This window comes from Manacus vitellinus, unplaced genomic scaffold (assembly GCF_001715985.3).
Source record: "Manacus vitellinus isolate BGI_N305 unplaced genomic scaffold, ASM171598v3 scaffold_19_pilon, whole genome shotgun sequence".
NCBI classification, from domain to species: domain Eukaryota; kingdom Metazoa; phylum Chordata; class Aves; order Passeriformes; family Pipridae; genus Manacus; species Manacus vitellinus.
In genome coordinates, this window is record NW_021939395.1 from 5,724,032 (window position 1) to 5,751,067 (window position 27,036).

Below are 27,036 nucleotides of genomic sequence, written 5' to 3' on the forward strand. Positions count from 1 at the left end.
TCTCCTCTCTCCTGCTGCTACGCTTTTGTACCTGGCTGTGGGGTGAGCCATGCAGGGAGCACCTGCATGGTGTGGAAGGGGAGCAGCAATGGGAGACTCTCTGCACCCCCAGCAGCTCTTCATCCCTCTCTGATAAAACCCTTCCTCGCCAGAACACAATAGTGTGTTAATAACCTTTCACAAGCCAGAGCTGTATTCTACAGGTGTGCGAGGCATATGGCTTCTCCTCTATTAGCAATGCAAATTTAATCAACTGGAATAATATTCAAAGGGTTGGCTCAGCATGAGCCAACAGCCAACAAGCGGTTGTCACTTTTCCCTGCTTTTGACAAACATGAGAAAGATCTTTGATTAAAACTTCAATTCTCCTTAAAACCAATATCCCTTTGAATGAAAGGAAGAGATGTCCTCTAGAAATTCTATTGTATTTCCACTGTCACTTCCCAAAAAACCTGCTTTTTACGTCCAGATTTCAGCAACATCAGAGAGAAAAATCTGTTACTTTCCAGTTGAAAAGCAATCCCTGTCACCAAGTGTGCTGTAATTCAGCAAAGTGACAAAGTTCAGGTCGATCTGCATATTTTCCCGTGTGGGACTTTTATTGCATTTCAGTTTAATTTCATATCACGATGCTGTTTGTTGTTCCATGGCTCTTGTTAACAGCTTCAATATGCTGGATGTCTTCTCCTCTGCCTGTCAAAGAGTGTCAGGTCACTGGGTTTATAGACTTCACTGCAGAGCAGAAGTCTGGAGTGTTTCGGTGCCCTGCTGGCTGCAGCAGCACTGCCTTGATAACCATGGTGGCATTCCTGGGAGGCAGCAGTGTAGTCATCTTTAATTCATGTTGTATCACAGGTGCCACAACTGAGTAGGAGACTCCCTTCACTGACCCCTTTCCAGCTTAGCACAGTCCTATGCTGCTGGAAGGGGATGTTCTTGTTCTTCTGGGTACTTTGGGGAGCTTTGCAGTGTTTCTGGGCCAACATGGGCCCTCCTGCCACACAGAGGACTGACTCTGACCACAGATTACTGATAGAGCTGATATTTTTCTTCTGGTTGACACACCAGGTTTGACCTGATGGCACTTCACTGGAGCTCACTGATGCTGGTGAAGACAAGGTCCGGTCCTTGTCTCCAAAACAGCTGTACCCACATCCTGTGGTAGGTAAAACTGCTTCTCTTTTCTTTTTGCCTATGCAAGGCATGTGGTGGTGCACCCCAGGGTGGCCTCCTCTTGTCATCTGTGCAGTCAAAGGAAACTGTAGCATCATCTAATTGTGGGAGGGCTACAAGACTTCACTTAAAATTTTGGATAACTTTTGTCACTTTATTTTTCATTCACTTAGAAAAGGTAAAATTACCACAGCAGATAATTGTGGTAGTAGTTTTCTCATGTTCTTGTTCATTAAATGCTGATCGACAAAGGTTTGCTAGCAACTCTACTATTTCAAATAATGGCATCATTTACAGGACTAGAAAAAACTTTTTATTGAAAGTCCCTTTATCTAAAAGGGTCCTGCATGACACATCCATTTGATCATGAAAAATATCAAAGTCCATCTATTATTGCAAGATGCAGAAGTAGATTCTGTGGTGAATGATAAAGCAGGGCTTGACTTACTCTGTAGCCTTTGTGCTACAGCAGTGAGAGGATTGTATCTATCTGCTGCCTTCCCAGGACCGTCTGGATGCAGTGGCTTGTAAGTCTGCAGCAGTGGCTGAGGTTTGTCTGTGAGATATGAACTTACCAGGCATGTGGAAACACTGTGAGGAGATGGGACAAACCTGGGTGCCGTGTTTCCATGAAGGAAATATGAATATGGCCAGCCTGAGGAAAATACAAAGGTAGAACACAAATGCTGGACTTAGCAACCAGAGTCTACCTCTGGCAGGATTGGAGCGATGGCAGGCAGGTCTCTGAGATACCTCCTCCCAGCATGCTGCTCCTGGGGCTGTTCTGTCCCTGCTGCTGCTGTCTGCATCCCTTCCTTGCTTGGGAAAAGGCACCTCACTGCCCTGAACCTTGTGGATGGGGTCCCCTCACCCTGCCTGAGGCTCTGTGATTTACGCAGGAGCTTGTCTGCAGGCTGCTTGCAGAGTTGTCTGTTGCTGATAAGTTAAGTGTTGTGGCCAGCGTGTTTCTGGCCCCTGCCAAGTATGTGCAGTGCTTCCTGAGACACAGTCTGCTCCTTGCTTGAGTGTTTGAGAGCTGCCCCTGAGCCCTCGAGTGCCATCACCCTGCCCCTTCACCCGTGTGTGCCCTCCAGCCTAATGCTGGTGGTTCATGGGAGGGCTACTGGGAATTGTCTGAGCGCTCCACGGGGCCAGAGGCTGGAGGCTTCTGTGGGCAGGCTGGCACCCGTGGCCTTGGGATGTGCTGTTGGCTCTACCACCTCCTTAGCAGGGCTGTGGTGATGGTCAGGTCATGTGGGAGGAGGTAGTGACACTGGAGGGCCAGGAGCAGACCTCCACCACCACAAGGAGAGTGGGACAGAAGGGTGAGCAATGGTCACAGCTCATGAGGGAGATGCAAGATGCCTCTGGAGCAGGGGAATGGAGGCAAACATCCACCCTCCCAGGGAAGCAAAGCCTTGGGGCTCCTGATACATCATCATACAGGACTGTGGGGAGCAGAGATGGAGTGGTGAGCACAAGCAGTGCTCTCACTGCACTCCACAGGGTGCAGGTCTTGCATGTGACTTTCACAGAGCTTTTATTTTTGTTTGCCTGGGGAAAAGTACACTTCAGCATCTCTTCTTGTTATGTCGTTTCTTCTTCTAGTAGCCAGACAGGGCAGCATGACTGCCTGAATGTCTGTTGTGATTCTGGGGTTGTGGCTTGGTTTGGGTTTCTTGGTTTTAATAGAACTTGTTCAGTGCTGAGAAGCAGTGAGCAAAGACTCTTTGGGCACTTTGAATCCCTTGATTGCTGATTTTTGTTTACTTCAACCTCTTGAAAAGCAAAGCACTTCTTATCTCTGCACGGGAGATGAAACCATCTCTTCAGCTGCAGCCTATTTAAAAAGGGTGTTTTTCTGATGCCTGTGTTTCCCCCTGAGAAAACATGAAACACAATGGAAGGAGTTTAAGCAAAAAGCCAAAGTCCTTGGACTGCAAAGGCATCAAAGCTGAGCTACTTTCCTTTGAAAATAGTCTTGGGTGGGTTGTGATTATTCCTAAGTATTTATAATGCCACCCATCAGACAGGTTTTATCCTAACTAATTTTGTCTTACATTTCTTGATGGTTTTATCTATTATTTTTTACTTTTGATGCACTTAGCTAAATAAGCTCAAATATGGTCCCAGGAGTAAATCCATCTCTGGGAGGTGGTGCAGCCTGGGACCAAGCTGTGCAGGCAGCCCTCCCCAGGAGCTCAGTCCTCCCCAGCCCAGCAGAGTGGCTTCTGCATTGGTTGTGTGTACCCAGACCTGGGTGTCCTATCAGTGCCACTACCCTGTGTGACCCTCTCTGTGCTCTAAATCCATTCCTAAAGAGCTCTTGCAATAAACTTTCCTCCTGAGCTTGAATGTCTACAAACACAAGTGATTCTGACTGTTCCCAACACGTTCCTGTTAGCCTCGATCAGGCCAGTAAGGTAGTTCAGTATTTTGCTTATTTGCATACAGTTGCTTCATTAGACTTTTTCTTTTGTTCAGATTGCTAGTTGTTATTTTTTTTTTCATTTACATTGCATTTTTGATCTTGTAAATTGGCTGTTGTCAGGACAGCTGCAAGCCAAGAGAAAATAATGGGCCCCAGAATAGAAGCAATGAGATCAGAAGTGAAAAAGGTCCCAGTAAGATAAAAAATGGAAAAAAAAAACATGAGGGGAAGATTTTGTCTCTCTAGCTCACACAAATCAGGAATTTATCCTGCAGGAAACCTTGCTATTATCAATGGGGTGAGTATGGTGAGTGTAAGTGTAACCTGACCTACAGAAGAACATGCTTCCAATTTCCTTGCTTGGAGTTCCTGGGCTCCCAGCAGCCTTTCTAAATGATGATGGTTCCCTCTGTCCATATGCTCCAGGGGTTGGAGGTCTCCAGAGCTACTCTCCATGACTGCATCACACACCTGAGTGGGTGAGTTACATCTCTGCCCATGCATGTTAGCTCTTTCTCATTCCTCTGTAAATGGCAGGGTGCTCTTGTGGGGTTCTGCAGCCCTTTGACAGCAATGAAATTCGAATTTGTCCCAAATCCCTCTCACCACCTCTTTTCAGGGAAAATAAACTACTGCTGGAGGTTGGGTTGGTTGCTTGGTTTTTGATTGTGTTTGATCTGTGAAATTCCCAAGGACTCTGCTTTTTAGCAGTGGGAGTGCAAAGCCAAGCAAAACCTACTGGGAAAGAGCAAGACTCATCTGGCAGCAAAGGGGATGGGCTGCACAGTGCATCAGTCTGAACTGCACTGCCCTGTTCCAGCAGCGTGGCTGCCCTGGGCAGGCTGCTGTGGACTGTCCCCTCTGCCTTGGGGTTGTCTTGCCCTGACACCCTGGTCTGGAGTGTCCCTTGCAATCCATCTCCCTTTTGTTGCTTCCATCATCAGCAACAAATAGTTCACATGTATTATCCCTGCAGAGCAATGGCTGTGGGTTGTGGAAGGGTGCTAGAGGGAGAGCTGAGACTGGGCTCAGCATAGGGAGGCAGAGAAGGAGCCATGCTGTGCTTGATGCTCTCCTGTTGCATCTTCCTGCAGGAAAAGCCATATTTGCCATGCTCTGTGCCTGTGTATGCCTCTCCACAGAACTGCCAGGTCTAAAATTAAAAGTGGTAGCCCCTAGTAAAGGGCAAGTCAAATCTACATGGGACTCCAAGATGAATATTTACTCTCTCTTGTGTTCTGGCACCTGGAAAAGGAGATGTTGTCTCGAGGCAACCACTTTGAGGAGGATTCTTCCATCTGGATTGGCTCCTTTATGCCCATGAAACTCAGTGGAGGAGAGAGATGATCCCAAGAGGTCCCTTCAAGAAAAGTCAGACTGGGCTGTGAGGTACCTATTGCTTGGCTCAGATATTCTGTGATAAAACAAAGGAACAGCACACCTCAGATAGCTGACTGTGGAGTTTGATTCAGTGAGGGAATTAGTGAAAATGGGATTGGAAAAGGGAGCTTTTAGGAAAGTTTAATCTACAGATGGAGATGCAGTGAGTTTTATAGCTTCAGATACAGAGAGCTTCTGACAGCTAAAACAATGAAGGATGCAAAAACAGTCACTGTAGGAAGTATCCATAACTTCATCAACCAGCCCTCTGTGCCAAAAAGAAGGGAAAACAGGCAAACTGAAAAGAGAAGTGTCACACTGTTACTGCTGGTGAGTGACACAGCTGCTAGATTTATTTAGAGCCTGGAACTAATAGCTGCACTGAATGATATACAGCAGATTTGGGTGATGTATGAATACAACCCAAGCTCGAAAATTTCACAAGACAGTTTTTCAAGGCAGGAATTGTTAAGAGGTGCCCTTTACACATCACCAGCTAAGTGGTGTGTGCTCGCTGTTCAGAGCTACTGTGCCAGTTGGACAGCTGCCAGGCTTGTAATGCTGCTCTAAAAGGGATCACTTGCCATGTGGAGGTTTTGTATTTTCTGTTATCCAAACAGACTCACTTGAATGTTAATTTGTTCCCGGCTGCCAAGGACCCAACTCTGCAAAAAGCTGAGCCCTGTGGCTGCTGGAGGGGTTGTTCCCATCCCTCCTCTGCCGGAGTGGGGCTGGAGGCACGTGTTGGGGACGCTGGCTTGCTGCAGTCAGGGATCTGCAATCTGTCATTGGGATGTAAAACATCCAGCCACAAAGGCATTTCCTTCTTTCAAAGTGCAATGCTGTGGCCTTGGGATAAAAAAAAAAAAAGAGAAAAGGACAGCAGCTTTTCTCTCTCATGGGAGGTGGCAACTGGAGAGGGCAGAATACTTGGATAAGAAAAGGCCTCTTGGGATTTGGAGCTGGGCTACTGTGATGTACCCTGGTCCTTGGTCGGAGCCTGACAGGGGACAACAGAGTGACATTGTGAGTGTGGGCATGTCAGGGTTGGGTGATTCAACCCTGGTGGGTTCAAAGCTAAAGCAACCAGGAGCCTTTCCTGGGCCATCAGCTCATTGCTCCCACAGTGTTTGGGCACCCAGATCCTTTAGAGGCAGGTTGGGGTTCCCTGTGGCTTGGAGGGGCCCTCAGACATTCTTGCCATCCCCCTTTTACCTTGTCCTTTTCAAGGTGGCAAAGTAGCAGCCAGTGGCCTTGGCCTGGGTTCCAAAAGGAATGTTTGCATCTCCTTTCTAGTTCTTTTCAGTGTTTGCAGTATCTTTTGATGGAAATACATAGATTTTTCCATGTTCATGTGGGCAGAAGAAAAGACAACCGGGGGATGTCCTGAGCTGCCTGGGGGCTGTAGATGAGATGGGAGTGAAATACTGATGGAGACTAAAGCAGATGGGAGAGGGCAGCAGTGTAGAGGGTGTGATGGGGGGCAGAGGGTCCCCTCTTGGTGGGATTAGTGCACAGACAGTGGGATGCAGCCTGTTTGGCATGTCCTGTTGCCAGCCTCAGGCTAGAGCTTTCATTTCTCTGGGCAAGAGCAGTGAGAGGACACCAGGCTGTGGCAGTGGTACCACGCTGATGTTTGGTGTGAGACACTGGATCCATGGGGATGCAAGGGAAAGGCTCTGACATGTTCACTCGTAGGTGTGTAAGCCATTGGAAAGTCAAAAGGCACAGGCAAATCCCATTATCGGGTGGCATGTGTTTAATAAGGGACTGGGATCTGCACTGAAGCTTCTCTGCTTTGACTATAAGGCACCCAAATAGGTTTACATTTAACTAAATCTTCCTCCTCCTGCTTAATTACTGTATCAACATTTTTGGATGCTTAAAGAAAAATGTAATTTTTTGTTGTCTGTTTTTAGACAAGGAAAAAATGGGAGACTGTTCAAAATGTGATTAAATATTTAAAGCACAGTTTCTATTTAGAAACTGGCACTTTATCAAGTTAAACAACCCATTACACTCATAATCATGCTCCATCTTTTGGGGCACAATGCCTTTTGCATCTTTTGAAATGAGTATTTGTGTCATCACTCAGCATGCTCTGAGGGGAAATTAATCTTCCATTGCATTGTTTCATTTTACTGCTGACTGAAATAATATTTTCAATATCTTTTTCATTGTTTATTTGCCTTTTTTTTTTGACACATGACTTACAGAGGAAATTTGAAAACAAGTCACACAACTGAGATCCCTGATAAGCTTCTTAAACTCCTTAAATATTCAGCTTGAACATTCTGCCATTAGTGTGCTTGGAGTAATTGCTTTTTTCCCCACTAGCAGATGCAGTCACTGCAGCTTTGAGAATTGCTGTGATCTTAAGGCTTGTCTGGGGTTAGGTGATCAAACACTTAGAGATGTGGCTTTTGCAAAACAGCAGTGGTCAGTCCTGGGGGATGGAGCCCTTGGAAAGCCCTGTGAAGGCCAGATGGAAGAATTGAATCCTAGACTTCTGTAAGGACCAGTGATGTCAGAGCACATCCCAAACACCAGTGGACAGGTAGGGGATCACAGGCCTGTTGCAGCAGTGGCATCCCAGGTGTGAGAACTGAGGCTGTGCCTTCCCAATCCCAGGCAAGTGGGAAGTAGGCACTCTCCCACATTCTGTGTGCCAAGCAAAGATCCTCTCTGTGCCAGCTGGGTGATCTCTGCAGCACTCTGTTTAGTAAGTGAGGGTACACCTTGGTGAGAAGTGCAGCTGCCATTCATTACCCTTACTGCATGCACAGTAATGGTGATTTGAGCAGAATTCTCTTCCTTTCCAGTGTTACATCAAGGAAAATTTTCCTATTTTTTTACCTCTAAAACTAACAGTGGCAGGCTGCTGTCTCTTTGAATGTAGTGTCTGCTTTATATGACAAGGCTGACTTAGAAAAATGTTGCATTCATCGACTGCAAGCTGTGACAATGTTTTAAAGCCCTGTATCTTTTTGCAAATGTAATATTTTTCATGGAATAACTGCAAGGTGTGGGTTATTTGCATTAAGAGACTCTCAGTGAATGCTTGCAGGTTAATCTTACAGCATATAACATATAACTAGTGCTGTAAAAGGATAGCGACTGCAGCAGCAAAGCCATCACTTGCACTTTATGTGTTGGAAGTGATGAGGTGGTATCAACAGAGCAAGCAACTGAGCAAAATTTATTATTGTTTCTGGGCTGAAAGGCAGTTTGATGTCTAGATGTAAAAGAAATGTGACCAGATCACATTCTCTGCTCTATGCCTCACACTTGGAACCGGCGCCCAGCTTTTTCAAAGATGTTTCCTGCCACTGCTGCCAATTCATTTACCATAACGAGTCCAAGCATCCCCTGGCACTGTAAGTTAGTTCCCACCTATGTCCCAAAAGCCCGAGTGCCGTGTTTTCTCAAAATGAACTCATCAGAACACACACTTTCTGTCAAGCATTTCCCATGCCAGTTCTTTCCCAGGGGATTACCAAACACAGAGTTGCATCAGCTGAGACTGATGTACCTGGTCTTCTGCAGCTCTGCCCCTATCTGAAGTTCTACACTTCAGCAGTGGCTTTACATGTCACACGTTTTTATTTTCTTCTTAGGTTTCTTGTTTTTCTATGGTAGTTCATGTGAGAAGTCTGATCAGCTTGTTGGTGTATGATAAGCAGTTATATACTTAAGATCAACTCCAGGGTCAAAGTCTCTGAGGTTTACTGTAACTGCTGGTATTAATTAAGTTTCTTGTTATCTACTAGTGCCAAGCAAGGGAGCTTCAAACAACACTCAGAGTACAGACAAAGTCTCTTACACACCTGGTTATGTTTGGTTTCCTTCAGAGCTAACTCCCAGTTCACTGAGTAGGAGGAATATTCACAGGCATTGCTGTAATGTGCTGGCTCTTGGAAACCTGAAATGATGTTTCTTTCCCATAATGTGGGGACAGCATTTATAATCTTACACTGAAATAATGCAATGCATCAGTGGGTTATTCTTTTTTTGCAGAAATGAGTGTTGTTTATTAGGTGAGATATTTCTTCATCCCAAATTTTCAGGACACAGTTATTTCCTTGGTGAATATGAGTAATTTGCACACATTCTGCTACATTTCCTGTTTGGTTCTGAGGGAAATACTTGCAGCATCCAGCCTAGAGGGTTTGTTCCTGAAGTTGACATGACTTAAAATACCAAAGTACTGAGGGAAATGCAAGGAATAGGTAAATATAGCTGTTGTTATTGTCAACATTCATAAACTCAATTAGGTTGAAAAAGATCATCAAGTTCAGCTATTAACCCAGCACTGGTCCACCACTGAGCCCTGTCTCCAAGTGCCACATCTACATGGGTTTTAAACCCCTACAGGGATGATGATTCCACCACTTCCCTAAGCAGCCTGTTCCATAACCCTTTCTGTGAAGAATTTCTTCCTAGTATCCAATCTAAACCTCCTGTGATGCAACTTGAGGCTATTTCCTCTTGCTCTATTGCATGTTGCTTGAGAGAAGAGACCAAGCCCCATCACTCCAACCTCCTTTTGGGCAGTTGTAAAGACTGATAAGGTCCCCCCGAGCCTCCTTTTCTCCAGGATAAACACCCCCAGCTCCCTCACCACAGCAAATCTTACACTGTTGTAGAATGGTACTAAATTCTGAAATGACAGGGGCGAGGTGAACTGCTAGCAGCACATTTGCATAGGTGGGAAAACCAAATGAGCACTGTTAAAGCTGAAGTAAAAACCCCAGTGATACAGCAGACTGTAGTAGGTTACAAATTAGGAGAAGCTTGAATATGTATGGATATTTTATAACTCCATCGTAGGATAATTTAAAGCACAGGCCAAGCAGCAGTGAGAAAAGACTTAGGGATATAATTTTTACACAGTGTTTAGTCATATATTAAATGTTTACAATATACCCCTTTCTCAGAACCCAGCCTACAGGGAAGAATATTCTGTTTCTGTGGAAAAGTGCTTGTCTGAGTGAGGAAACAGGTCAGGAGGGGCTTATTTACCCTCTGTGAAAAGATTATGATGCTTGCTAGGAGGGGCAGGTTGGAGGGGGCCATCTAGAATAGTTGGATACAACTCCAGGTAGTGACTGGAGGTCATAAATAAATAAAATCAATAAATAAGTAGCATCCTGGAATTTGTTCCCAACACTGAATATGTTGTAAATTGGGTGCTAAAGCAGGAGATGTGTGTGCCTGTAAAACAAGCCCAGCTATGAAGAGAACTGTGTGCAGAGATGTGCTTGCAACTGTGATTCAGCTGTACACAGGAGGTGGGGTGGGGTTGTGATGCCTCCCATATGCTCTTACCTCCTGTTCTCCTGCTACCTGTGGTGGTCTTCCAAGTAGATTTACTTCCTAAATAAAAAATACTGGACAGTAAATGTAAATTGCTGTAATAATTTACTCACTCCTGCTGTGTTTACCATAAACCTTGGATAAGAATAGTTGTACATTTAGGAAGCCTGACTGCCTCCTAAATCACGAGAACGAGAGATTCTATTGGGTGATAAATACTGCAAATTAAAGTATTCATTTCTTGTAAATGTTCAACAATTTCAGACTGGCCATGATTTTCCTTTATTTTTGCAGGTACCAAAGTGGGGCACTTTAATAGAACGATAACCTCGGTGCTTGCCCAGTCAGGGTTGGAAAGCACACAGAGCCTTGTCTTTCTGTTGAACTCTGTAAACCCAGCTCTAACCTATTGTACCATTGCAAATGCAACTTTCTTTTTCTTTGTTGAAGGGACAACATAACCAGGCCTTTCTTACCCGACAGTGCAACTGAAGGACCTGCCGTGCTGCACCTGGATGTGGTGGAAAGTTCGATGGCTTCAGCAGCTCTGAGCTGTGCTCCAGCTGCCCAGCATGATGTCTGCTTAAAAGGGCAGCTGTGCAACCAGGGAACACACCTGATTATTTCCTGATCAGGGCTGTCCTGCGTAAAGGTACGCTGCTATTTTAAACCCCTGTCACTGCAGTGGTGTGCATGCCTTGTAACCGTCTGCTCTTCTTTTTGTCAGTCTGTCACCGGGTGGCTGTTGTTGATGATTTATAGGATGATATTTCAGACCTCATTAACCAACATAAGAGCATCTATGTGCTAATTTCATCCTGTCAAATATTATTTGTGATAAACATGCTGGTAGTTTCACCCAGTGGGGTTTATTGACTAAAACAGCAATGAGGCAGTGCCCACACACTGATCTGGTGGGTCTGTCATTAGTGAGCAGGCTGGTGGATACAGCCCTGCTCAGCCATCATGTGCTCGTGGAACCAGCCCTGCTCAGCATCTGTCAGATGAGAGAGCCCCATTCAGCAATCCCTGCTACTGTCAATGGAAAGGTAACACTTGGAGCCCTCCCTTTCCCTGGTAATTTCCAGTGTCTTTAAAAGCAGACTCATAGCACAGCTCCATATGTGGGTATTTTCTTTTTATCTTAAAGCTCACGCCAGCATTCGTAGCTCAGGCAACAAAATGTTATTTATTTCAAGAGCTACTGAGGTACCATCTGTCAGCAAAGCAAGAAAAATAGCAGTTTCTGAGGGCACAGCTGGTCTCACGGCTCCTGGCTTTGGGTGCTGGGACCCAACTTTCCTTTCAGTAATGCTCCACACTTGCTCCAAACTATGGAATGATTGGGGGTGACACCCTCAACATACTTGTTTTTCTCTGTGCTACCAGAGACTACTTTTGATGTGTGGTTTCTAGAGAAGATTCAGGAAGCAAGGCTAGGTTATTAATCCCACATTCCTATTCAGGGCAAATTGCTTTTGCCAGGAAAGGTTACGTTAAAACAGTACTTGTCTTACAGCCAACTCCAGAGAGGCCAAAATCAGTGAGCAGAAACTCCAGAGAGCAACAAGGCTACAGGACAGACTCTGCTCTGTTTCCTGGCTGGCCGGTGAGGCTGAATGCAGACAGCACCCCTGGCAGCTTAGGATGAGACTTCATTTTTCTTTACTCCAAAATAACTACAGCCTGTATGGCATTTGCTGACACTTGTAAAACTAGAAAATGATCCAACTTCCCTGCAATGGGAGTGCTGGGGTCAAAGAAAAGGTGGTGCTGGAGAAGGCTGTACATGCAGGGCTGAGGATAGGTGAGGTGCCTGTGAGATCCAGCCTGTAAAGCTATAGGGGAAGGCTTCTGGAGAGGACTGTTTCCTCTACAGGCTGCTGGTGGGGATGCCTGCAGCAGGAGCACCTTCACCATATCTTACACTCCCACTTGCCCTGGGCACAGAGCAAGGAGTGGGCAGCTGAGCACTAAGGATTTGTTACAGGACTCACTTAACGCTGTTGTACAAGCTGTGGTACCAGCCTGGGATGCTTGTTAGGAAGGCAGGCTGTTGGTGCAACATAAACAATAATAAATCCTGCTGAAATAGCTATTCTGTGGCTAAATATTTCCAATATTTAGAAAAAGAGTTCTATGTATTTATTAAAGGCTACAACTGCTGTGGTGAGGATTGGTACTGCTGGTACCCATCTAGATGAACAGATGGTGCTTCTCCTGTGTTTTGTTACTGCTGTCACAGATGGGAGAGCTCCTGTTTGAGGAAAACCCTGTTTGGCAAGTGTTGCCTGCTGGGGTTTGGGATGAAGAAAGTAGCCTGGATGTCAGGTCCTGGCAATCTCCGTCCAAGACTCCATGACCTCTGACATAGATGGGCACTCTGTAAGCGTCACCAGTAGATAGGGCAAAGCTAGGTTAAAAAAAAGGTGTTTTAAGCCTTCTGTGCCAGCTTTTAGTCACCTCTGATGTTTCACCACAGCCCAGGCAGATTTGCAGAGGGAGGGAGGCTTTTTAAAGTGTGTCATCTTTTGCATTGCTTCCCTGCTGTGGTGCATGCTCCAATACTGCGGGGCAGAGTGTGTGGCACCACTGCTGTTAAATCCATCCTAGCAGAGAGCAGTGAGACCTATTTGGCTGCTGCTCCAGCAAGGGAAGCTTTGCATTGCTCCCACTGTTCCTCAACCTGCATCCAGCAGCCTTCAGCATCCGCCCACAAGACCTGACTGCAATGCGCTGGGTTTACCCACATATTAACACATAGAGCACATCCAATCTGAAGAAGAATCTGTGCCTGGGCCCTTATCTTGCAAACCCAGGTAGCTGAACTTTTGTACTGCAAAGCCATGTGTGGCTTTTATCCGGGCAGACTTGTATTGGAGTGGCCAAAGCTGCTGTGGAGTGCACTGGGGAGGAAGATTTTTGGAGTAATTTCCAGGGTCCTTCCCACCTTGCTCCCCAGGCCACTCTAAAAGCTTTGTTTTGGCACATCATAAAAGCCATGGGTGGTTTGGCAACCAGACAAGCCACCGGTTGTCTTGTCTCAGTAACCCTGCCTGCATTACCAGTTCCCAGCTTAAGCTCCTGTGCTGGCTGGGTGCATCTCCTGACGCTCACTGAGGCTGTCATGTTGCCAGAGAAATGTTTCAGCAGCTGCAGTCTGACTCCAACTGCTCTTAAAATCCCATTTACAGGATTTCCTCTCTGCTTTGCAGGGAGACAGTCCTAAGCAACGTGCTTAGTTGCTTGACAGGCTCTTCTGGCAGCTTCAGCAGTGAAATGCGGCAGAAAAAGGGCAGGATGGCCCTTGATCCTAAAATATTCTCGTTCTTCTCTACCTATCATTGATTCTACCGCTCAATTTCCCAGCAAGAGTAAGTCTAAATAATTTAAAGGTAGGGATCCTTCCTACTCTGAAAAGCTTCTTAATAGAATTGTAGCTTGAAGGAACATTTTTCATTTTCTTAATCACAGGAAAAAAGTTCTGGAGATGATCATCAATATCAGCACTTCTCCAAAAGTCACAAGCCTAGAACTGTTCAGGATTTATTTTTATTTTTATTTCTATTTTTTATATAATTTGAATGCACAACCGAAATAACGAGAGTGAAATTAAAAAGAATTGAAGCAAATGGGCTTTGTTTCCACAGAAGTCTGTTAATGAGCAGAGTATTGATATTCACTTTAGGAATGAGCCTTGGAAAGTTCAGTAATAGGATTTCTATTTTAACTCTCCTGCTTTAAATCTTAATTTACCTCTGCAGCACCTCCAGTTTTCAGAAGAACAAGCAGTAAAGAGGTTGTTCTTTGTCAGGAGATGCTTCAGGATATTTCTGTATGTTGGCAGAGGGACACGCAGGCTTCTCAAGGGATTGCTTTGGGTTCCTGCACCAGCATCCAAACTTCTGAGTGCCCTGCTCTGAACTGGACATGCAGGTGCTCGGGGATGCTCAGCTGGCTCAGTTACAGCCTGCCAGCTCCATACCCCCTCAGATCCTTAGGAATCCATTTTCGTAGATTTTTATTTGATAGCTTGATGGAAGCTATCGAGCTATTTTTTTCAGGAATTTTTTTTTCTTTTCTGATAAATTTCACTTACCATATTTACACAAAGACCTCTCTGTCCCCAGATCTGATCCAGCAGTCCCTGCTCTTTGCCCAGCTCCATGTCTCGCTGTGGGCACTGAGCCCCATCACGCCGGGCACGAAGCCTCTGTGATGCACCCACTGTTGCCTTCCTGTGTTTTCAAAACGTCCCCATCACTTAACTACACCAATTTAAAGAATAACACTCAGATGATTCTCAGTACCATCTGCCTAAACATTGCTTTTTCTAGGAAGTCAATTAAGCTATAGTGCTTCTTTGTAGAGAACGATGGCTGCACTCTGATGAGAAATGCACTTGATAATTTAATAGGCATTTTGTCTTTTTTCTAACAAGCTGTGTTGATTTCTGAGAGGTCTGCTATTCACTAAGGGAGGAAAATGTATGAACTGAAGTAAAACATAGAAGATTCATTAATGTGAAGAATGTTTAATCTCTGCAAACTAAAAATATAAAGCTTGTGAGCTATTTAGATTATTGGCATTTCTGAAATTTCTTTATTATTCAGATGTTAAGACAGTGTGTGGGACAAATGGCAGCTATTTAAATTAAAAAGAATTGTTTTGAAATAATGGAAATAATAATGCTGCTACTTTTGAAGTAAGAAAAAGAATACTTCCAAGGCCAAAATCAAAATGTTCAGTGATTTTTCAGGGCTCCAGTTTGAACTTTTTGACATTTCAGTTCACAGAAGTTTTTGAACGTTTTTGGAATGTGGCAAATCTTCGAAGTCTCAAATGCAATATGATTGGAAAACTCTTTCCCACTCAGGCCTGGTGCTTTAATTGACCGTCTGTGGCAGAACTGTGGAGCTGGTTGTAACAGCCAGGTGGGCTTTAGCCAAGGGCGGTGACTCCTCAGCCTGGCAATCACACTGAAGGTGGTTTCAGTTGAATGTTTTCCATCTTTGGCCCCTACACAGGTTGGATTTTATGGAAGCGATTCTGAAAATGAGTTAGCTTATCAGTTAGAAAACAAATGGGATTTTATTTTTATTTACTTTAGAGCGGTGTTAGCACATCTAGCTGTGCACAGGCACAGCAATGTTTGTTGGCAGATGGTGAGTCTGAGGCTGAAAACTGCTCCTGGGAGAGCCTTTTGGGGCTGGGGGAGAGCAGCAGTGTTTTGCTGTGCTGACAGCCATGGCCCTAAGGACTGCGAGGGTGTGATGACTGAGGCTGCTTCACCCCTCCTCTCTGGGAAACACAGCAGAGTTTTTCCCTGGGAGAGGGCTGGGAAAGGCCCAATAATCCCGTTGACTGTAGCACAGTTAGTAAACAACAGAGCAAACTTCATAAAGGACACCAGGTTTTAGGATGCTTTCAGTTAACTTGAGAGCAATGTAAGGTTTATGTAGCAGTTAATAATGTGGTATAGGCTCCTTACAGGTTTACTGGTCTCTGTATCGTGAAAGTTACAGTTCTTGCTACTGAGCTGAAAGCTGTGAATATAATGTCCTGAGACTAAACTCTGCTGCTTTTTGTAAGTGAGTGTATGTAAATGCCAGAGAGAAGAACAGGGTGTAAAACTGCAGGGATTATGCCTGAAACAAGAGCAAACAGACAGATTTCATGTTTACGGCACTGAAGAAATGTGAAATGGCCATCTGCCAAAGGTTCATGTGAGCTCTCAAATGGTACTGTGAGGTAAAACAATATTGTGATTTAACCAGAGGGTGAGTAATGCTGCTTCTGGCAGCTGCACAGGAGCTGGAAATATTTGCATAGCCTACACCTAAGGATCTTCTCCAGATCCTGCTGGCAGTGCTCCTATGGAAATGTCAGGTCCTGGCACCTGGGCAGGGACCCAAATACTGGGTCCTGGGGCTTAAAGGGCGAATGTTGTTCTGATGCTGGCAGAGATTCCTCACCTGAACAACACCCAACAGAAGCTCCTGGAAAAACCCCAAATACCTTTTAATTGAAATGTATGATTTGGTTTTAAAAAAACCAAATGTTACTGCAATAGTTGAGGTGAGGACTGAATGAAATGAAGCTGCTTCATTTGATTAAAAGCTGTAAATTAGTTTTGGAACAGGATTGAGTCTTGTGGCTGGACAGGACCAAACTCTAAGTCCCTGTGCTGGCATCTGCCATTGGACACCATCGGACTTTGTGCTGAGCTTGCTTGAATCATATGGTTTTAATCTGCATTTTATATGGCAAACACCCTCCCTGCTCTTCCCCTTTCTATCTCAGAAATGACATCTTCAAGTTTAGGTAAAGGCTGTAATTCCCCTGTTCCCAAAAGACCCTTCTGAAACGTGTACACCATTCAAACACTGCTCTTAGTCATCCCTTCCCAGGGTGCAGGCACAGCTCAAGGCCAACTTGGCATGATTGTAGTTCCGAGTGATTAAAATTTATGGTGGCTAATCTGTCAGAAACCATAAGTTAGAGCAGCGTTTGGCTGATCAAGTGCATTATCTGATAACTGCTGGTAACTTCTGCTGTGTGATCTACAGCCTGATTCAGAGGGAAAGGTATTTAACCTGCAGCAGCTTATGAGACTAGAAAAAAATAATAAAACCCAATGTAGACTTAAGGGAAAAAGATAAAACAGAAGTTATTGGAAAGCAGCTGGTGAAACGGTTGAGTTGTTACAGCATCAGCAGTAATCAACAGCCCTGCTAAACTGTTGGGCTGCGTGACCTTGGCTGGGAGCAGGTATGGAATGGGGCAGTCTAAGTCAGGCTAGCAAAACTGCAGGCAAATGAGGAGATAAAATAGCAGCCTTTCAAAACTGATCCTGTTCAAGGGCACCAGAAAGGATTTCCAAGGCTAATTTTTTTTTTTTGCAGAATTTAATTAAAGTGCTTTGAAATTTCTGGGAAGCGAAAAATTGCTTGGCAGGATTGTTGGATTTTGGCGCAGTGAAGGCTGAAGAGTGAGCCCTCGCTGGTGGCCAGGAAGTGGAAATGTGCTTGGCTGGGTCTCATTTTGGAAAGTCTCAGGATCGCCATCAGCAATGTAGGCATCCCAGGCATGGAGGGATAGTAGGAGGCAGGGATCAGCAGGCAGCCATAGACAGGCTTGGCTTTGCATGCTGTGAAGCTCCCTCTTTCCCACCCTACTCAGCAACCGTATAAGGTTACTTTGACTCATTTCAAAAATCTTCTGGAGATGATGTTGGTCATCCAAGCTTCTCACAGCCTGCCTGTGGAGAAGTATTAAACAGTTTATGCACTTTTCCTTCAGCCTGCCACAACGTTATTTATGTTCCCATTTCTGCTGCTGAGGCTGTAGCTCTGCATGGAGGGGTTGGGTTTGGTGCTGCTCTGACCACACACAGCGAGACAGGACACAGTGGCCTTCCCATCCCTCCTACCACCTATTTGCTGCTGTGTGGTCCCTGTGTTTTCTAGGTCAGGCTGCAATTTACTCAGAGGTTCATTGAGCTAATGGCCCATGCAAGTGCCAGCCTGAGGATGAGGGACTCGTTGCCCACCTCCAGGCAATGAATCCAGCAGCCCTTTGCCATCGCAGAGCACCACGTCCCATTGAGGAGGGCTGAGGTAGCTTTGCTTTAGAAAGGGGAAATGTGCTGATGAATTAGGAGCAGTGACAGGCTCCCAAAAGGACTTGTCCTTTCTTTTTAATAAGGTGGTTTTCTTTGTAACCTCCCCATCATTTTTAATAAGCTCTTGTGCTGTCAAAGCCACACTTGGCTATCTTTCTCATTTTCCATCTGCTTATGAAAAGGGCTTACGAGAGATGAATGTTTAAGAGGAGATTCTGTTGAGGATGGCTGCCCTGTGCAAGCAATCAGGGTTCCCATCTGGGGTTTCTCTGGTTGGGTTTTCCAAAATAATGTTTCTGAAATGGGCAGCACACCCTGGCACACGTGTATGGCTCAGGCTCCTTTCTGAAGGGGGCTTGAGGTAGAGGCCAAGAGGGTTGTTGTGGTGAGGTAACAAAGAAAGGTTTATCCCATAAATTTAATTTTCTTTCTCTTCTTGTGTCTACTGGAACTGTACCTGTATTGCTAAGTGGGAATATGGTCCAGCTGCCTAGGAGTGATCACATCAGTCAATCTTTTTAGCAAGCTTTCTTTAAAAGGTTTAAGTGTGATATCAAAGTGATTCATCTTTAAATTCAGTCTGAATGCTTTATCATGCAGAACTGGAAACTCTTGTTCAAAGCTGTCCCAAACAGTCCTGTGAAAGGCAGAAATTAGCCAGCAGATCGTCCTCACCATGTCTGCCTTGGAGTGATTTGTTGCAGCAAAATGAAACTGTTCAAAAGTAATAAATAAAAAAAGAAATCCTTTTCATCAGTGCAAGGAGAATGTAGTCTCTATAATTTATTATGGCAGTGACAAAGACATCTATTGCATGTGACTAACTTTTGGATCCAGTAAAGATTTCCTACAGCTTCTGTCCTCTTCCTTCTTGCAAGACATTACCCTGGCCCAGAGATATTGGCCATGCCCTCCAGCCCCAGCTCCCACAGCGACCAACAGGAGCTATGTTTTTGGCTCTTTCTGCCTCAAGCAGCTTGTTAAAATGTAAGTCTCTTCCCAGATAAGTGAGAGGGACCCTTGCAGTGCATCGCAGCAGCGTTGGTATCACAGTGTGCAGTGGTGCTTTTGTTTGCCCGTGGGGATGAGTGTGTTGTTGCTGAAACTCATACAGCGTGTTCAAAAAGGAGAGGTACTTTGCATATTCCTGCTTCACTGCTCTCAGTGAGTGACAGTCATCTGATTTAATTAAAGAGTAATTCTGCTAAACCTAAGAAGTATATTAGTCAATGATATTTCCTAAAGCTTTGTCTGGATAAATTTATATATTTTTTCCATTGTAGAAATACCTCAAACAAAATATGGAGCTTCTTTAGCCACTCTTTTTGCTTCTAAGAGTCTGAAACTTTTTTTTTTTTTTTTTAATCTAAAAATAGCAATGAGACTTATGAAGGGCTGCGGTAGATTCAAAACAATTCCTGGTAGCCTTTCCAAGGCAATATTCCTCCTTCTTTTCATGATGTCCCAAACCCTCTGTATGCTTGCCAGGCTGCCTTTTGTCTCACACTGCTTGGGAAAGCTGCAATGTCCCCCTGAAAGGGGAAACGAGCTGTGTGCCCTAAACCAGCCTGCTCTGCTATGTCCTCACTTGGCCCTGTGTACCCAGAAACACTCAAAGACTCATCTACAGCCGGCTCAGGGCAATGGCAGGTGAGGACATTGCCACAGGTCCTTGAGGGAGATACTAAAGCCAGAAGAGAGATCGAGCCCTGCTCTCACCTCTCGCTTCCTACACATCACCCATGTTTTCTCAACAGCCCCTTGAGGCAGGGGGAGAAAAGCCCCCCAACTTCCAGGCTCTGACAGCTGCCTGGCCGTGGATAACACAGACATCAAGGTAGAAATAATGCCACCTCCAACCATAAGCTACCCTTGAAATTTTAATTGGGTTGTTACACTGAGATGAAATGTGCTTTCTACTTTTTAATGTGTTTATTAAGTTGGCATATATGATTTATTATATCCTTAATTATTAATTTTCTTGTTCATAAGTGCCTGGATTTTTTTGTAAATTATGAGATAGGGAAGCGTAATGCTGTCACAGAGGAACCTTAAGTGAAATGAAGAGTTTGGCTTCTTAATGCAATTTATATTTATGAGAAACTAATATAAGATGATTTTATATTATCAAAGTAATATAACAAATGCAAGATGATTAAAATAATTATGGTCAAATAGGTCTAATATGAACTAATGTGAGCAGAAACTGAACAACTGTAGAATTTAGGCCCTAGTTTTGCAAAAACTCAATTTTGTGGGTAGGCAGGCTGTCCTGCATTAAGTCCCAAGTTTGAAGAAAGTTACTCAGCATTGCTCAAGGCTACCTAATATTCTGTTTTCTGTAAAGTAGGGTTTGATCTAAGGCAAAATTGGACATGGGATATATTCAAGCACAGTTTTTGCTTGGACTCATTCTCACGAAACTTTACCTACTGAGTGTTTGCAGAAGATGCTTGCCAAGAGTGTAGTGACCAAGGCTGGATTAAATTGATTTAATTCAAGTTCATAGTTTCTGGGGAGTTTTTTATACCACCATGCGTGAAAAGAAAGCTCAAGTAGTGGGTCTAGTTGTAACAGGCACAGACTACCTTGAATAGCAGTGAGTGTCATTCAGATAAGGAAAAGAACCAGCATTATACCACTTCAATAAGTTACAAGCACAGGGCACAATTGACACTTTTATTAGTACAGGTGAGAAGTGTTCTGAGCCTGTACAGAACTTACTCCTGTACTTTCAGAGCTCCGTACTCGGTGCTCCGTCTGACTGAAGTTTCATAACCAAGCCATTCTGAAATAACTAGTCACTGCAGGCAAATAGAAGAAATCTACTTGAATCCCTTGCATTAAATGTTCCTTTAATTCACAGCAATTTCATTTTCATAGAACTGTATGTGCTGTATGAGGACAGCGATGTTTTCATTCTGTAATTCCAGTTCAAGGGGGGAAAAAAGCAATAATAATTGAATCCCTATTTCAAACTACTACCTGACAAATATTTTTTTCCCTGATACAAATAAAGGAGTTGTCAGAATTCGCTTTTCTCAAATGTCAAGGTCAGCTAGAGGTTTGTAAATTAGTTCATGCCAAGAGAAACTAATGAACCAGTTAAAAAACTGATATAGAGGTTTGGCTCTGTGAACATGTTGGTTAATCATCTGACAGCCCACTAAATATGCTTTTGATTACTTTCTTGGCTTTATTTCTGTATTTAATTTGAATAAATCATAGTCATACCTCAGTTTACTGGGAGACACATATCTCCACTGGGGTCTTCTTGGAACCTTTTTTGGTTTTCTATTAAATAAGTATAAAGCTCTATACCATTATGTGGAATAATCATAGCAGTTAGCATATAGACATTTTAGATACATCAGTATCAGTGTAACATAAAACAGGAATACAGGTCATAGGGTTTTTTAAAGGAATAATCTACTCAAGTGAATGGGTAGCTCTGGTGGACTTTGCAAACACTGTGGGGTGATCATTTTCCAAGGACCAATACCCCAAATGCTGTCACAACTATTAAAACTTCCCACCCACACTCTGGAGAAAAGAGGAATAAGGATTCAGTTACAGGCATCCATGGAAACTTCATCATCACAGAGCTCTGAGGATCCCAACAGACCTAAACCAGGCAAGGAGCAGGCAGCCTCCTTGCCAAGAGCAGGGGCCTGTCCAGACACTGGCAGCAGGAACATCTGAGGTATCTTTCCTCAGCTTGCTCAGTGTTCCAGACATTTTTAATTCTGTGCCATCACCTTGATGTCTTTTCATGGATTGTGTGAACCTCATTGCCTCTCACTGGAGAGGCAACAGCAGATCTGCAGAGGCTGTAAAACCTTTGCCTGAGGTTTTCCTGATGACAACTTCATGACTGGGCTGTTTCCTCTCCTGGTTTATTGCAGTGCTTTCCTCTCAGTTTTCATCAGCTCACGGAAAAATCACAGCCACTGGCTCATGAAAATGCAGATTTCTTTTTCCTCTCCTAATTCCAGCTTCATTCTTTCGTAAGAGGGGAATTGAGGTTTTAAGTCAATAGCTTGACTACATCTAATGTGAATTGATGGTAGACACAAGCAGCTTAATACTGCATTTCAGCTCCTTCATTTCTGTTGGAACTCAAGTACATTCTTCAGAATCAATGTCCCCCAGGCGTGTGATGCTCTGCTGACACCCTGACAGATGCAGCTGATCCCTTTTACTGTGAAACACAGCAGTGCCAGTTCAGCCAGGAGGGGAAGAGTCCATCTGAGGATTACAGAGATGTGAGAATAGCAAATGGATGAGTCATGAGGACCCTCTTTCCACACCCTTGGGAAGAGGACACATCAGCACCCCAGCTGAGGGAGAGGATCCCCTGGATAGCTCCCAGAGAAGGCAGCTCAAGAATGAGAAGGTAAGAGGAAGTTTTCCCTCTCCCCAGCCCTTCCTGTGGTGCCTGGATGTGGCAGCCAGGGCTGGACCACTCACCTGACACACCTGGCCAGGGCTTCACCCACTGAGGAGACCAAGTCCCTCCAGGGGATCAATGGCCACAAAGGGACACCCCCTCCCAGGGATTCCTGGCATCTGCTTGTACTTCCAGCTCTCTGTATTTCTCAGATCAAAATTCCCACTGACCTCAGTGGTCCAGACTGCCAGGCCATTTAAAGCCTTTCAGAAGGAGCAATTTAAATAAACACGTGATCTGACCTCCCAGAGGAGGGCACATAATTAAGCACTAATTTGAGCAACATTTTAAAAGCCATTATGGATTTTATTTGCAGCTCAGTAACTACTTAAATGTCTGGCTCTAGGGCAAGAGAGTGATGTGCATTCTTACTGGATGGGGAAGGTGCTCTCCGTGGGCAGTGTGTGTTTGGACACTTTTTGGTGGTGTTTCTGAGAGCTAAAGGAGAGAGTGGTTCAGTGCTATCTTGGTTTTGCAACACAGATGTATTTTAATCAGGACTAAATTGCTGACAGAGCATTGGAACATGACAATCTCACATTTGTTTCACTCATCACCAACACAAGTGATGAAACCAAAACAGATAATTAGAGCCTACAATAAAACAAAAGCATTTACAGTAGGTATTACTAGAGGAGAAAGTGGAGCTGATTTCTAATCACAGAATCATTAAGGCTGGAAAAGACCTTTCAGACATCAAGTCCAACCATCAACCCAGCACCACTGCCATGTTCACCATTAAATCATGTCCTCAAGTGCCATATCCACATGTTTTTTGAACACTTCCAGGGATGGTGACATTAGGGTCCCTCAACCCCTCATGACACTGGGGTTATGGTCTCTCCCGTGTCACTCATTAGTTAAGGACAGTGGGCAAGTCCCAGCAAAAGATCCCAAAGCTACACCCTGTAGCATTCATCTGACCTATCATCTCTTGGTGTTCCCCACAGGACATTTCTGCGTTGCCTCACAGTTCAAAGAAAGCAGATTATCTAACAGAGAAGTAAAAACATTTCTCTGATTTAAGTAATTAAATGTTAAGACCATTGAAAGAGAGCAGAAAATTCCATTGTACAGCAACAAAAAAAAATTGAGCAAAGGAATGCAAAAAAAAAAAGGAAACTGGGTACAGTTTTATTTATCTATCTAAGGGCAGCAGGAAAATACTGATGTCATTGATGTTCTGACTGCAAAACGTGGTCCTGTGTGTGAAGGATCGGCAAGCTGCTGGCTACCCTGCCCCATGGCCTGTCCCTGTGTGGGCAGCTCACCGCAGGGACATTCTCACCTTTTGGCCTTTTCAGCTCCAGAACTCAGAAGCAGATATTTCTTTTGGAACATAAAGCTTACAGGGCTTCAGATGTTTTAAGAGCCCAGGCCAGTGTTGTGCTTATTAGTCTGAGAAATATTTCTTCCTCCTCTGAAATCCTGAATCAGCTTTTGGTCTCAGATCTTACATCAGAGATTACCACTGGTTGTGTTGGTTTTCAACAGTTCACTCTCTAGCTGTGTGTCCAACAATGAATTGCCTAGTTAATCTCTGCAGTATTCCACATCCTGACCCTGCTACATTACCTTAAAACATAAAAAAAAAAAAAAGCACAGGAATGACAACAAAAACAACAGTGGCTGCATCCCTGGGAGCCCTGAGACCTGTTACCTGGGGTGTGATTAACCACCTGCTTTGTGCAGTACTAGCAAGAGCACTCAGGGAAGAATTAGCAACCTGAGGAGAGCACAATTACACCTTAAATCTTGGCCTTGGCCAAGTGGCAGTCTACATTAATATATAATGGTATAAGCTAAATCAAGAAACGTAAATAGAGAGGACTACCTTGCATTAGCTTCCACGTGGATCCAGAAGAAATGAAATAACACAGTTTCTGATTTGGAAAAAAACTGAATTGAGGCCAGCTTTTTCTTGGAGGACATATCATAACTACTTATGTTAATAACTGCTAGCCTTGACCTAGAATAAAACATAGCTGGATTATTTTCTAATTGTTCTACAATTATGATAGAAAAAACAAAGGGAAATATGTATCTATATTAAATGTGTACCATTACACTGAACATCTGTGAGCTCTGAGTAAGGCAAAGTGACAGCTGGTGATAGACTGTGTTTTGAGGCTAAAAGTACAGATTTTGGGGCTGATAGTTGTTCCATGAGTGGTTTATTGTCTCTGACTTCTGCATTTTTTGATAGAGACCATGTCAGGTTGGGGCTTTTACAGCAGGTGAGGTGCACAGCCATGTATGGAACAGGAAGATGGGAGTCTGGGCATGGCTTTGTGCATACTGAGCTGGATTCAGGGCTTGCAGTGACCTGCACAGAGGCTCCTGGCAGCACTCTTACTGTGACAGAGTGTGTGCAGGTTGGGTTCCACATTGACAAACCTGTGAAAGAGCACGTGATGTTTTCTTACCAATAAAAGGGTGATAGAATGAACAGTTCTTGGTGACAACCCATTGCAGAAACCACACTGAAGAGGGATTACTGGATAGAAAGCAATAGCAAGATCACATAAACAAGCATTGCTAGAGGCGTGGTAAGAGGTGTTGTGCTGTGCTGTGCTCAGAGGAAGGGCTGGGTTTACTGCAGCCCAAATCCCTGTGGGAAAGACAGAGAACTAGCGAGACACACACGGATTTTCAAGCAAACACTCAAGTGCAGCATTGATGTTAACCCTTGTCAGGTCCCCATATGACTCCAAGTGGCCAGGCTCTTCCTCACTACCTGCTTGATTCACACCATTGCCCTAATTAGCCTAATTGGGACCCAGCCAATTCCCCTATTGCTCCTTGTTAAATTAGTTTCACTCAGGTAGGGGCAGTGGGAGATTTGTGGCTGGTGAGCTCTGCCTGTGGGCCACAGTTTCTCTTGTTTGGGCTACTCTGTCCTGACATTTATAGTGGCACTTTAGGGACTCCTGGCTCCCTGAGTGTCCTGGGGTGCCTTTGACCCTTCAAGCTGTTACAATTCCACAGCAGTCTGGCTCCTCTGGATCAGCTGAGCCAGCAGCATCCAATACCTGCACCCAAGAGGACAAGACTTGCCCCTCACATTTCGGTAGAAGGTAAGATAATGAAAGTTCAGTGCCCTATGGTTGTGCTTGGAGTGTGCAAGCCTGTGTCTTTCCAGCAGTTTTCCAGGGGAGATGGTCTCAGCAGGTGGTTGCTTTCCAGCTTTGTTCTTCCTGCTCTGTCACAGGGCAGTCAGGCTGATCTTTGTGGATGAGCTGTGGCAGTGCTGTGGGAGGTTGTGTCTGCTCCAAGGCCCATCCAGCCTGCGTGGGCTTTCACACCCACTCTGCCTCTGAGGGTGGGGGTACTACTTGGCCCTTTCTCTCTGTAGTGAGAGGTAGAGGCACAAGCCCAGTGAAGCCTTCCTGGTTGTCTGCCTTTCTGGTTTGTGGGCATCTGGAGCAAGTTCAGCTGCAAAGACATAGATGGACCATGGAGATCTTATAGTTCAACTTGAGATTGTCATTCAGAAGTAGTGGGGTAATTATCTTTCTAAATTTGTGTGTTTTGACAATGCAGAAAACAATTTAGAGTCAAACAGGGGTCAATTGACTTGTTTTGTTCTTGTTCTAGAATGACAAAATGTGAATTATTACACCATCAGTGTGCGAGGGTTGATGGTAAGCAGAGAAATATGTCAAGTCTCTGTCCTGCCCGGAATGAAGACTTCACCTTTGTGTGCTCTGGGTTCAGTTTGTTGAAATACAGCAGGCAGCATGGAAAGCAAATAGGAGCTCTGTGCTAGGTGTGCTTGCAAAGAGACACAGGTGGAAACCAAAATTCAGGTGAGGAAATCACTGAACGAGCTCAGCATATGAAGAGGCTGGTTGCTTTGCTGAAGGATGGCAGGTGACAGAAGAGGTGAGAGAATAAGGGTGCCTGAACAGGGCCAGCAATTGATTTGGCTGTAGAAAGTGTGTTTGCAAAGGCTAATCTCTGAAAATAATTGGCATGACCAAATCCATCTCTTAATTCATGTACAGTCAGGCTACTGCCTAGTATATCCTGCCCATCTCACTTAACATCCAAGAGCTAGCAGCAGTTTGTGCCAGGAATATGGGATGACTCATTTGAGCTGTTTTGTTTGAAGAAATCAGGTCCCTTTTTGCACTGGTTATTCTGAAGCCTTTGTCTCTCACACTGAAGATGTGGAAGGGTTTTTTTTCAATATGCAAATAATGTCCTTCACTAAGTTTATTCTTTGTCTAAGTAGAGGTGAAGGGTGCCCTCCATGTTTTGACAAAAGGTGGTACAGCACATGCACACCAGGCAAGAAGTTGTTCTTAGGCTGTCTATGGCTGTCACCTAATTTAGCGTCACGGGATAGTTGAGGTGAGCAGGCAGCTCTGGAGATGGGACAGTCCAGCCCTTCTCGGAGCAGAACCAGCTAGAGCAGGCTGTCCTGTGCCATCCCCACTTGGGTTTTGAGTATGTCCAAGGTCAGAGTCTACAACTTCTCTGGGCAACCTGTTCTTGTATTTGACTACACTCACAGTAAAAACAAACAAACAAACAAAAAGCTTTAACTTTTAAACAAAACTGCCTATATTTCAGTTTTGTCCTGTCGCTGTGCCCAGAGCAGTCCATAGAGCAGAGTTCTTTGCTGTCACTCCATCAGGTGTAAGATCCCCATGGAGG

The 27,036-nt window shown here is 44.5% G+C and overlaps 1 long non-coding RNA gene across 1 annotated transcript in view; it reads left to right on the plus strand.

Moving 5' to 3' along the window:
* Nucleotides 1–27,036, plus strand: part of LOC108639327 — a 67,615-nt gene that overhangs the window by 20,813 nt on the left and 19,766 nt on the right. The window contains exon 2 of the long non-coding RNA XR_001920387.2: nucleotides 10,751–10,952. This is a non-coding gene — a long non-coding RNA (uncharacterized LOC108639327). The remainder of the gene's footprint in view (nucleotides 1–10,750; nucleotides 10,953–27,036) is intronic.